The sequence below is a fragment of the Hyperoodon ampullatus genome, assembly GCF_949752795.1.
Source record: "Hyperoodon ampullatus genome assembly, chromosome: 1".
Classification (NCBI taxonomy): Eukaryota; Metazoa; Chordata; class Mammalia; order Artiodactyla; family Ziphiidae; genus Hyperoodon; species Hyperoodon ampullatus.
The window spans coordinates 95,373,883-95,387,057 of record NC_136914.1 but is presented as its reverse complement, the minus strand read 5'-3'; the positions used below and the strand labels follow the sequence as shown (position 1 = coordinate 95,387,057).

The window sequence follows — 13,175 nt, the reverse complement described above, 5'->3', positions numbered from 1 at the left end:
TCCTCCACTCCACAGGCCTCTGCAATTTTTTGTGTTCTTGCCAGAAGTTTTCGGCAGTTGCTAGTCTCTGATCAGTCTCCCTTCCAGAGTTTTTCTCTCGTTGTCCCTGTGAGTGGTGCCAGAGTTGATCCTGTGTACAGCTGTCCCTTGGGATCCTTGGGTGATTGGTTCCAGGACCCTCTGCAGATACCAAAATGCTTGGATGCTTAAGTCCCTCATATAAAATAGCATAGTATTTGCAAATAGTCTGTGTACTTCCTCCTGTATACTTTAAATCATTTCTAGATTACTTATGATACCTAATACAATGTAAATGCTATGAGATAGTTGCAAATACAGTGTAAATGCTATGTAAATAGTTGCCTGCGCATGGCAAATTCAAGTTTTGCTTTTTGGAATTTTCTGGAATTTTTTTTTCAAATATCTTTTGTTGCATGGTTGGTTGAATCTGCAGATGTGGAACCCCGGGGTACAGAGGGCCAACTATATTTACCCCCATCACCTACCACCAGGGTGGGTTACTAGCTAAAACCTCACTGGCCCTCCTATAGCCTAAAGTAGCTGTTGCTGATCCCTTCTTTATGGCTCTTTAAAATCATCTTTTTTTTTTTTTTTTTTTTGTGGTACGCGGGCCTCTCACTGTTGTGGCCTCTCCCGTTGCGGAGCACAGGCTCTGGACGCGCAGGCTCAGCGGCCATGGCTCACGGGCCCAGCCGCTCCTCGGCATGTGGGATCTTCCCAGACCGGGGCACGAACCCGTGTCCCCTGCGTCGGCAGGCGGACTCTCAACCACTGCGCCACCAGGGAAGCCCTAACTTCTTTCTTTTTTTTTTTTTTTTTTTTAACCCATTTCCATCTTTTTCACAAATTGGCTTCAGCTTCTGGGGACAAATGAAAAAAAAAGTTAGTACTTTGATTGGTGGATTTAACTAGGACCACTTGTGGTTTGGGACACAAGACCACATGGGTTTGCCAAACAGAATGAATACCACGCAAAAGTAGCTTGCTGTGCTGCTGGCAACGGAGGATTTAGGACACTAAAGGCTAAGGCTCTGGGAGGCCAAGAAGATGGTTAAATAAACTAAAGTATTACAGTTAGATGATAAATACAAAAGAGAGCACATAGGCCCAGTAAAAGTCCTCACATTTCTAGCTCATTTCATCTTAGTTTTTTGCTCAGAACTCCATAAACTATAAAATCCAGGTTTTTCAGGGCAAAAGTGCCAACCCATTTGGACAGAATTCAACTTTTGTTCCAAAGTGGAACAAATGATTCTCTGCCCACAGCTGAATCACAGCAACCTAATCCAAAATGAGAAAAAAAACTGCAAAGCATAAAATATTCCCTCTTTAAATTACTGAACATTCTGGGTCACCCACAGAAAGGAAAATAGTGGTGAATTAGGAGAAACTAAGGGGCCGTCTTGACTTGGAAGAGGAGTCTGTCCTTGAGGACAAGCAGCTTTCTTTGCTGATTATTGTTAATGGAAAGAAGACAGGGTGTGAGAGTGGTCACTTCTTGAGGGAACCCAACTTGCTGAGGAGTCATGATGCTCTAGGCTGGCGGTTCTCAAACTTGGCCGCACAATGGAATTTCATGCAGCACCCTAAAAACCACTGAGGCCTGGATTCTACCCTAGAGATTCTGATTTTACTGGTCTGGGGTGTGGCCTGGGCATCAAAAATTTTAAAAGCTCCCACGTAATTTTAATGTGCCACTGAGGTTGAAAACCACTGACCTGGGTTCTAGAACCCAGACACAGCAGGGTACTTAGCAGGCTACCAAACATTCAGTAAATATTTGTTACCATTGGTCATAGTAACTTAAAAAAAAATTCTTATTGAGATAAAATTCACATAACATAAAATTCACCATTTTAAAGTGTACAACTCAGTGGATTTTAGTGTATGCTCAGAGTTGTGTGACCAGCACCACTATATAATTTCAGAACATTTCCACCACCTCAAAAAGAGACTCTGTACCTATTAGCAGGCAGTCCCTATTCCCCCTTCCTCCAAGCCCCTGGCAAACATTAATCTGTTTTCTGTCTTTACAGAGTTTCCTATTCTGGACACTTCATATAAATGGAATCATACACTATGTGGCCTTTGGTGTCAGGCTTTTTTCAGTTAGCATAATGTTTTCAAGGTTCATTCATGTTGTAGCATGTATCAGTGCTTCATTTCTTTTTATGGCTGAGTAACATTCCATGGATAGACTACATTTTGTTTTTACATTCATTAGTTGATGGACATTTGCATTATTTCCATTTCTTGGCTATTATGAATAATGCTGCTATGATCATTCATGTACAAGTTTTTTTGTGAATGTATATTTTCATGTCTCGTGGGTGTATACCTATGTAGGAGTAGCATTGCTGGGTCATGTGGTAATTCTATATTTAACTTTTGGAGGAACTGCCAAACTGTTTCCACAGTGGCTGCACCATTTTATACCTCAGTGTGTGAGGATTCCAGTTTTTCCATATTGTTGTCAATATTTGTTATTCTTCATTTTAAAAAAATATAGAACATGGATGGACCTAGAGACTGTCATACTGAGTGAAAGAAGTCAGGCCGAGAAAGACAAATATATGATATCGCTTATATGTGGAATGTAAAAAACTGGTACAAACGAACTTATTTACAAAACAGAAATAGAGTCACAGATGTAGAAAACAAACTTATGGTTACCAGGGGGAAGGAGCAGGGAGAGATAAATTGGAAGATTGGGATTGACATGTACATACTACTCTATATAAAATAGGTAACTAATAAGAACCTACTGTATAGCACAGGGAACTCTACTCAGTACTCTCTAATGACCTATGTGGGAAAAGAATCTAAAAAAGAGTGGATATATGTATAACTGATTCACTTTGCTGTATAGCAGAAACTAACACAACATTGTAAATCAACTATACTCCAGTAAAAAATTAATTAAAAAATAAAATAAAATAAAATATAGTGTGTATGAAGTGGTGCTCATTGTGATTTTGATTTGCATTTTCCTAGTGACTAATGATGCTGAGCATCTTTTCATGCACTTATTGGCCATTTGTATACCTTCTTTAGAGAAATGTCTATGTAAATCCTTTGCCTATTTTTTTTTTTTTTTTGCGGTACATGGGCCTCTCACTGTTGTGGCCTCTCCCGTTGCAGAGCACAGGCTCCGGACGCGCAGTCTCAGTGGCCATGGCTCACAGGCCCAGCCGCTCTGCGGCATGTGGGATCCTCCCGGACCGGGGCACGAACCCGTGTCCCCTGCATCGGCAGGCGGACTCTCAACCACTGCTCCACCAGGGAAGCCCTCCTTTGCCTATTTTTAAATTGGGTTATTTGTCTTTTTATTGCTGAGCTGTAAGAGCTTTTTATGTATTTTGGATATTAGACCTTTATTCCATATGTGGTTTGCAAATATTTTCTCCCATTCTGTGGATTGTCTTTTCACTTTCTTGATAGTATCCTGTGATATGTAAGTCTTTAGATGAAGTCCAATTTACCTGTTTTTCTTTGGTTACTTGTGTATTTGGTGTCATATCTCGGTGATATTCATTTTGATAAGTAAAAAGTCACTTTTCTCTCTTTAGCTGGGGTAGGCAGCACCTAAGATGGCTTCAAATCCCTACATGCGATATTCATGCTCTTGTGGAATCCCCTCCCCTTGACTGGGCTGGACCCTGTGACAAAATTGACAGGGTGTCACTTCCAAGATTAGGTTACAGAAAGACAGGCTTCTGTTTGCTCTCTTTTGCTCACTCTTACTCACTCTGAGGATCCTGCTGCCATGCTGTGCACTGCCCTGTGGGGAGGCCCACATGTCAAAGAACTGAGGGAAGTTTCTAGTCGACAGCCAGCAAGGAGCTAAAGCAACCACCTAAGCTGCACCCAGATTCAAGGCCCACAGAAACTGAGATAATAAACACTTACAATTTTAAGCCACTGAGCTGTAGGTTAGCTTGTTACACAGAAGTAGATAACTCATATGATGACTTTCTGCAAAGGCAAAATGAGGAAAAATGACAAACTAAACTAAAGCTTGGCAGTGAAGCACTCTCGCCTCTAAAGTAAGGCAACTGGAATTCAGGTGCTTAACCAAATAGTATTCTCTGAGCCATCACAGACCAAGTTGTTTTATTTACTAAAGGGACTTCCAATTAAATATATATAATTTATATTTAATATAACATACATGTTATATATTAATATATCAAATGTAAAGTAATATATTTATCAATAAATTAAATATATGTTCATATTAATGCATTATATATTAATAGAATACATTAAATTTAATATAATGTATATACTTATATATTGTATCAATATATGCTATGTAATGGAAATAATAAAATAAAATACAAATAACTAATTTTAGATCAGTAGCACCTATAGCTCCAAAACATTCTTTCAGAACACCTGAACCAGTTTGTCTCTTCCCGTCTTTCTCTTACCCACAACTGTTTGCCATACCTTCAAATTGGTGTGAGGTTACAGAATACAAGTAGTTATAATATCTGTCTAAGCAAAACACATTTAGGCAAATGACTTTGTTAACCAAGTAATATGCAATATACATAAAGTGACCATACGACTCACTCCCAGGACAGTTTTGATTTCAAATCTCCTTTCTTACATGTCCTGTATGGGGTTCAGAGAACAGTTTGCCACACATATACCACAAGGTCAAACAGCAACCATTTAAAATCTTTTGCAGGTTTAGATAATTCAGCTGCACTTCAACTAAGTTATTCCATTTGCACCAAGAGTTGGGAGCTGTGAGGGTTAATGAACCAAGAATTCGAGGTTCTGTAAGTAATAAATCAATCACAGACCATCTTCAAAGCCCAGAAAGTTTCAAAACAATAGCAGCAACCTAAGAGGTCCTGTTTATGAGTTTAGCTGAGTCTAAACAAGGATAATAAGCAGGGAACTTGCCTTACACAGTCTGGGGAAAAGCCACAGCAGGATCAGGTCTAACACAAATCCCAGACAGAAGGGTTGTTTTGCTCCACGGAGCTGAGCAGCTGGCCAGAGGGAAGAGAGGGCGGCCTTTGATATCCCCATCCTGGCCACGCGGTCATTCCTTTCATCTTCTCTCATCAGGAACCCACTTTGTTGTCCAGTCCTGGTACAAAATACTTATTCCACAAAAGCACATGAGAGTCTGGTCTGAAGATAAGAAGGGGTCTTTCCCTTCGCTTTCTTACTCCTTTGCACTTTGCACTCCTTGATGCTTGCAGAGCACGGAGAGCAATTAGAAAAGCAAAGACAGAGAATTAGAATCACCTGAGTCAATTAGTAAAATCAATTTATCTTTTTCAGAGCCTGAGACTTATTTGGGGATATTAAAAGGCTTGGGGAGGTAGACCCAAATTCCACAAATGTGGACTAAATGCAGCTCATTTCAGCACAGCAAACATTGCGGGAGTGGCCCTGAGGTGGCAGACACAGGGCTGGGCGCTGGGGTGCAGTGGTGAATAAGGCCTGGACCCACCCTCACCAGATCGGCTGCTCAGCACCCAGACTCAGCGTTCCATACAAATAGCGAGTCATTATGTTGCACACCTGAAACTAATATAATGTTAGATGTCAACTACATCTCAATAAAAAATTCTTAAATTGATATAGCTGAAAAAATAGTTAATGGCCTTGACAAGGTTCAGGGCTGTGAGGGGCGGGTGGGGGGCATGGAGAACCCCATCAGCCCTGGGCAGTGGAAGCCGGCGAGGAGAAGTGCTTGGAGCAAAGAAGAGCTTATTCCCCCTTCTCCATCAGCGTGGTGCCCTCCACGTGAGCCACCAGGGCCCTGGGACTCCAGCCCACACAATGGAAACCCGGGGGGAGCTAAATACCACAGCTGCAGGCTCCCTGCGGAGTTGAGGGGAGAATGAATAAAGCGCTCATCGGACAACTCACAAAAAAGAAAGTTGATGGGCTCACACACCCCCTTACCACAGATGCAGGGCCTTACCCATCTTGGACAAAATTACAAACCTTTGGGTTGGTTTCTGAGACCCTTTCATATTCCATTTCTCACCCCAGTCTGCCATGGGAGGCTGTGGTCTTCTCCTTTCCCCCTCCCACCTTGTTTCATCAAAACTTACCTGTCCTGTGTCTCATTCCTTCAGGGTTTGCTCTTTACTGAGTAACTAAGGTCATCTAAGAGCTTCACCAAAGAGCACGTTTACATTTTAAGACAGAACTTCAGTGCTTCAGCCTAGAGGAGCATCTGATGTGAGGATTCTGGAGAAGCACTGTGGCATTTTGGGGTAGGAGACTCAATGTATGAAGGTTTCTACCCTTTCCCTCCCCCTGCCGTAGTAATATGGTTATAACATTCACCATCCTCTTAATGATTTGGACCAAACCTTTTCTATTTGATGAAAAAGTTTTAAATTTCACCTGTTCTGGTGAACTGTGTTCAGAGGTATCCAACGTCTCCAAAGGTGGCCAAAAATGTAATAGCTGGCAACGACTAGGAAGGGAAGTCTTATGATGTAGCAGCGGGGATGTGACCATCACGACCCCACAGGAGCGCTCCAGAGCTGTCCTCAAAGCTGGTCAAGGCTAAAGGAAGAACAACCAGAGATTGTCAAGGGCACACCTTTTCACTCCACAAATGCTAGGGAGGACATGAGAAAACAACTCAGGCTATCAGACAGTCTAAAATATACTAAGGGAGATAAGGCCTCCATACAAATAAAATACATGGCCAAATAATACTCTGAAATATGGGTTTCTTCCTTTTTCTCTGTAGGGCTCCTTTCCCTTCCTTCCATCCCAGCAGGCTCTGGCCTCATTGCCTTAAGGAAGGGATGTACAAGGGAGAAAACATATAGTTTGAAAGTATTTTTGCTTCTTGTTCCAAAAACTTAAGCCCTTAGGGAATCCTAGGGTGGGGTGTTGTGGAGAAGATTAAAGAAAGAGAACCTGTGTCATCCCCACACTGGAAAGTGTTTTTAACAGGCGGGAGTCTAGAGGGAAAAATGAGAGGTCGTGGATTCCAGGAGCAGAAAAGACCTGTGCCTGGCTTTGCAGCACAGTCACTACTAGTCACTACTAAGGGAAACAATCCCAGAGAGAAAATGGCTGTGTCGAGGCAGATAGGATCAAAGGCAGCCCTGCCAAAGACTCCCACGTGCCAGTCATGGAGGAAAGCAGCAGAAAGCGGGAGGACCTGCAGGGAACGTGTGGGGAGGGATGACATGTCTAAGCAGTGACCTGCATGGACCATGGTCCAGAGGATCTTCCCCCACAACCACTCAACATCTTGGCACTCGGAGGCTCCTGGAACCCCAGAAAGACGGGAGGCTGTTTTTCCACCAGCTAGGCGGAATAAAGCTTGAGGTCGGAAAGCAAGCTGAGTTGGAGAGAATAAAGACATGTTTTTTTCATAGACCTGAGTTTACACCCATGATTCAAGGCAGAGAAGGTGGTGAGTGGCCAGAGGAGGAAGTATGCAAGTGGCTCCAGGGCTGGAGGAGACTGGGGTCTGATTGTGAGACCGAGTTTGAATTCTCTAGGATTACGGAGCTTCCACTGCAGAGAGGGGCTTACAGACCTGGTTCACCGCCTGAGCAAAAGCTGTGTGTTCTGATGAAGATAAATGTGTGATTGCTGATCAACAAGATACTAACCATAAAGCATATATGTTTGTTGATGTGGTGAATCCTGTAGTGAGAATTTCTGAGATACAGGGTTTACTTCCTAAATCAATTGAAGAAGATTTGGAACTTTTCCTATAAAGGGTGAAATTTATTCCTCTGAGTAGATTGATTTAAGGTTCATGATAGTCAACCAAATGGGAAAGCTTATTTTGGCAACGGGTGCAAGACAGTCTTGCTTTCATTTTGTTCTTAATCCTTACGCCCTTGCAAAATAAACAATGCACCTTTAAGCAAAGTAAATAAAGAACTGAAAGCATGTTTTAGCCTGATTTGTGTTGGATGATTCAAGATTTTCCCAAGAATCAGCAATCTCTTTGTCCACCAATTTAGTTTTTTTTCTTTAATTAATAGACTTTATTAATTGGGGGGCAGTTTTACGTTTTCAGACAAATTGAGTGGAAAGTACAGAGTTCCCATATACTTCCTCACCCCTACTCCCCACCCCCCAATTTCTCCTGCTACTAATATCTTGTATTAGTGTGGTACAATGGTTATAATTGATGAGCCAATACTGATAATTATTATTAACTAAAGTCCATTGTTTAAATGAGGGTTCACTCCTTGTGTTGTATAGTCTATGGATTTGACAAATGTATAATGATATACATCACCATTACAATATCATGCAGAATAGTTTCATTCCCCTAAAAATCCCCTGTGCTCCATCAATTTATCCTTCCTCCCTTTCCCTCCCAAAGCTGGTGACCACTCCAGTTTGCTTTTATCATTAACACAAACAACTCTGGAGAAAATGAGGACCCAATGAATATAAGTACTATTTACATAGGTTTAAATTAAGTCCGCATCTTTATCAGTAGACAAGCTTGTATTTTGTCCATAGCTAAAATAACTGTACTATTTTGAATTCTATCAGTAACTGTTTTCAATCAACATTATTTCATAGATCTATTTCTATGTGAACTATTTCTATGTGAACTATTTCATAAATCTATTTCTATGTGAACTCAAGCAGAGTTCACATACTTATCATCTCTGATCTTGTCATAATTTTAAGGATGAATTACTTTATAGTTGCCATGAGTTTGCAGAATTAATTGCCCTACAGTTTTGAGATGTTTGTTCAACTTCTAGCTCTTCTACATAAACAACTGCCATTGAATTGCAATTTGATTCTTTGCTCATGAACTAAATGATGTCTTAGCTTTTGTCCACCCTCTTATACAGAGGTCATATTTTACTCAAGGAACAAGTTTTGGGAGATCTCTCATAAATCAAGCTCATTTTACCAAAGGAATAAAGAGTATGAGGAATGCATTTGTAGAGTACAAAAATCTATAACTATTGGAGCACATTTTTACTTTAATGTTGCTTTTAATTTTTAAGCACTATTTAAAATTTTTCCTATAGGGCTATCTCTTAAATTAATAGCATAGTATTAATTTGGTTGATTGGCCTTATTCATACCATTTTATCTAACTTTTATTCTGAACTTTTTGATTTATGGTTGCATTTTTCAAGCCCTGATTTTAGCAATATCATAACTTGAATGTTTTTATAGGATTTATAAAATCTTTCAAATTATAGTAATAGCATATGTGAGAATAACAATGTAATAAATGCTAAATTTCAAAGAGAATTTCAGATGTCTTCAAATAACCATAGCTCTCCTGACATGGAGGATGAAGAGGATTACAGCTTGCCAGCTAAAGGGGCACTGCCAGGTGCTAGGCAGCAATAGAGAACAGTTTACAAGTCACTTCCTTATGCAGCAAGACAGTATTTCTGTCTCATACTACTATTGTGGGGACCTAGAGCTGATATGAAGATTATTTTAAGCTGAAGACATTTGAGATTCAACAGATGTGGAAAGAAGCCTTCTCAGAACTTCCCTTATCTGACTAAAAGCGGGAACGTCTGGGAAATGAGGCTGCCATAAATCCCGTCTGGGGTAGTTTTATGGCTGCACTGGGTCTTCGTTGCTGTGCGCGGGCTTTCTCTAATTGCAGTGTGCGGGCTTCTCACTGCGGGGACTTCTCTTGTTGCGGAGCATGGGCTCTAGGTGCGCGGGCTTCAGTAGTTGTGGCCCACGGGCTTAGTTGCTCCGCAGCATGTGGGATCTTCCCGGACCAGGGCTCAAACCCATGTGCCTTGCACTGGCAAGTGGATTCTTAACCACTGCACCACCAGGGAAGCCCATTACCAACTTTCTTATCTCCCATTTGTTCTCCTAAAAATCCACCTGTCTTTCCTAAAGAAACCTATTTGTCTTCCCATAACACCTTTTTCCTCCCTCCCTTGTCCCTACTAAGTTAGTCTATAAGCCTCTAAATTTAACTCTTTAAAGAGCCGACTACTGCTTTTGTTGGTTATCATATACATACGAATAAACCTTTTTCTCCTGTTAATCTCTTGTGTGTTTAACTCACAAGCCCTCAGACACTAAACCTAACAGAGTAGAGGAAAAGTTTTTCCTTTCTAACATTTTATATTCACAAAGGTCAAATTTGCTTACAATGCATTTCCACAGCTAAATGCACCCCTCAGCCTGCCCCGCTGAAAGTCATGTGCCTTAAAAACACGAGAAGTTTATTTTGTTCCCTTAAAGCTGCAACTCATTTTATCTGATCATCAAAAAAAAAAAAAAATTTGTGTGTGTGGAATATAAGCTGTGTTTTTTGTTTGTTTGTTTTTTTAGAAAATTGAGGTGTAGTTGACACACATTATATTAGTTTTAGGTGCACACATAATTATTTGATAGTTGTATACATTGCAAAATGATCACAATAGGTCTAGTTAACATCCAAGTATTTTTTTTTTTCAATATGAAAAACTTCCAAGGAGATGGACAACAGCAACTAATTTAAAGAGGCTTCATCCTGGCTGTGCAAGAATCAGTCTGATTCTTGGGCTATGACTTTATTTTCCTTGAGAGGTTACTTTGCGTAAATTGCAGGCAGGCTGTAGCTGTGGTCTGCCATTTCCCATGCAGGACTTAAAACTCGCTGCTGCAGGAAGGCCCAGGGAGAGGCTTTGAAACAGCAATTTTTCATCTAACTTCTTACATTCATTTAGGTAAATGTAGATTCTGCAGAATCCCAGCCAGCCGGCCTTAGCTGTGACTCTGCAGTGCGTGCTAGTGCTGCCTACGATTTTATTCTACAAGAGCCACTCCATGTGTACCAAACCTATGTAGACTAGTTTTCTTTTTTTTTTTACAATGGAGTTGTAGGAGTTCTTTTTACATATTTTAGAGATTAACCCCTTATCAGATTAACCCCTTTTCAGATACATGGCTTACAAATATTTTCTCCCATTCATTCTCTAGATTGGCTTTTCACTCAGCTGATTGTTTCCTTTATTGTGCAGAGGCATTTGAGGTTGAGGTCCTTCCACTTGTTTATTTTTGTTTTTGTTGCCTGTCATATAGCCAACATATGGAAAGAACTTAAATGTCCATCAACAGATAAATGGATAAAGAAAATGTAGTATATTCATACAATGGAATACTCTTCAGGCTTAAAAAAAAAAAAAAAGGAAATCCTGCAATATTCAATAACATGGAGGAACCTTGAGGACATTATGCTAGGTGAAATAAGCCAGTTACAGAAAGAAAATTCTGCATAATTCCACTTATATGGGGTATCTAAAACAGGCAAATTCATAGAATTAAAGAGTAGAATGATGGTGTTAGGGGTTAGGGGGAAGGGGAAATGGGGAGTTGCTAACCAACAGGCATAAATTTTCAGTCCAACAAAATGAATAAGCTCTGGAGACCTGGTGTACAACATTGTACCTGTAGTCAACAATGAGGTATTGTACATATAAAATTTGTTAAGAGGGTAGATCTCATGTTAAGTATTCTTACCACAATAAAAAAATTTTTTTTAAATGTTAACCTATTTTAAACTAAAACAGGGACTTGGGCAAAGGAAAATGCAGATACCTTGCCGTGGAACATCTCAGTTGGCTGACGAACGATGGTAAAGGAAGATCTTAATATATGAAGATCTCCCGCAGCTTGGAATATTCAGCAGAAGGTCACAATATGGAGAGCCCTCATCTCCTTCTTCTGTGAAAAGACCTCATATAGTCTACAAAGCCCTGGTTCCTGGCTATTTCTCTGACCTCAGACCTCTCTGTCTACCTCTCTACCCTTTGCTCACTTCACTCTAGAGGGAAGAGCAAAGAGAATTCAGAGATCTCATTAATATCAAAGGAATATATAAAAGAAGCCATTCCATTAGGGATCATATTTCTTACAAATACTGGTGAACCCATACTGTTTCTTTGATCTGTGGAATCTAGAGACTTTCTACTCAAAGTGGTGGGGTCCACACATCCAGAAGAAACCAACCTTGCTGAAACCTTGATCTTGGACTTCTAGACACCAGAATTGTGAGAAAATAAATTTCTGTTGTTTAAGCCACCCAGCCTGTGGTCCTTTGTTATGGCAGCCCTCCGAAAACTAATACATAGCATCAACATCACCTGGGAGCATCTTAGAAGTACTGATTTTCAAGCCCTAACCCAGACCTACTGAATCAGAATCTCTGGGGAATGAAACCCCAAAATCTGTGTTTGAACAAGTCCTCTCTGAGTGACTCTTGTGCAGCTAAAGTTTGAATAGCACCGATCTGGAGCAGTGCTTCTTCAAGCTGTGTATCAGCATCACCTGGGCAACTTCTGAAAAAGAGCAGTGCCTGGGCCTCAACTTAACATTTTGGTTCAGTTGCTTGAGCGTTGGACGGTCAGGGTTTGCATGGGCAGACCTGGTTTAGGTATTCTCTTAAGCTGCCCTGTTGACTCTAAGGTATAGCCAGGGCTAAGCTCCCCAGGTCTAGAGCCTGTTGGCATGATGTGGAAACCTGCAGAAGAGATGACTGAGTGTAGGTACTTCGGGTAAAGTGGGGCAGCTTACTAACTCCCTGACCTAAGGAGCTTCACTGGTAGTGTGTGATTTCGAAAACATACCTTATTCCTTCTCTAGAGATAATGACGCATACCTCTTCCACCTGCAAATCCGCACCTCCTCTCTATAACTGGGTGAGACGGTTAGTTTTGTATGTCACCTTGACTGGCCATGGGGTGTCCAGACTAAACATTATTTCTGGGTGTGTCAGTGAGGATGTTTTCAGATGAGATTAACCATTTGAATTGGTGGACTCAGTAGATGGCCCTCCTCCATGTGGATGAACTTCGCCCAATCCACTGGGGACCTGAGTAGAACAAAAAGCAGAAACAGGTGGAATTTCCTTCTTTTTTTCTTACCTCACTGCTAGAGCTCGGACATCTCATCTCATCACGTCAAGCCCCCAGACTGGGATTTATATCATCAGCTCCCCCGGGTCTCAGGCCTTCAGACCCCAAATGAATTACACCACTGGCTTTGCTGGGTCTCCAGCTTGCAGACGGCAGATCATGGGTCTTTCTCAGCCTCCATAATCTTGTGAGCCGATTCCTCATAATAAGTCCCACTTAGATAGATAGGATGAAAGAAAAGAAAGAGATAAAAAGTGAGAGAGGAAGGAAGGAAGGAAGGAAGGG

The 13,175-nt window shown here is 41.1% G+C and overlaps 1 long non-coding RNA gene across 1 annotated transcript; it reads right to left on the bottom strand.

Annotated features, from left to right (window-relative positions):
• Positions 1 to 277: 277 nt before the first annotated feature.
• On the bottom strand, positions 278 to 5,103 carry LOC307048484. Its single transcript, XR_013810706.1, has 3 exons — positions 4,935 to 5,103; positions 3,931 to 3,992; positions 278 to 881 (listed from the first exon to the last, which is right to left on the bottom strand). It is a non-coding gene; the product is annotated as an uncharacterized lncRNA (long non-coding RNA).
• Positions 5,104 to 13,175: the final 8,072 nt, after the last annotated feature.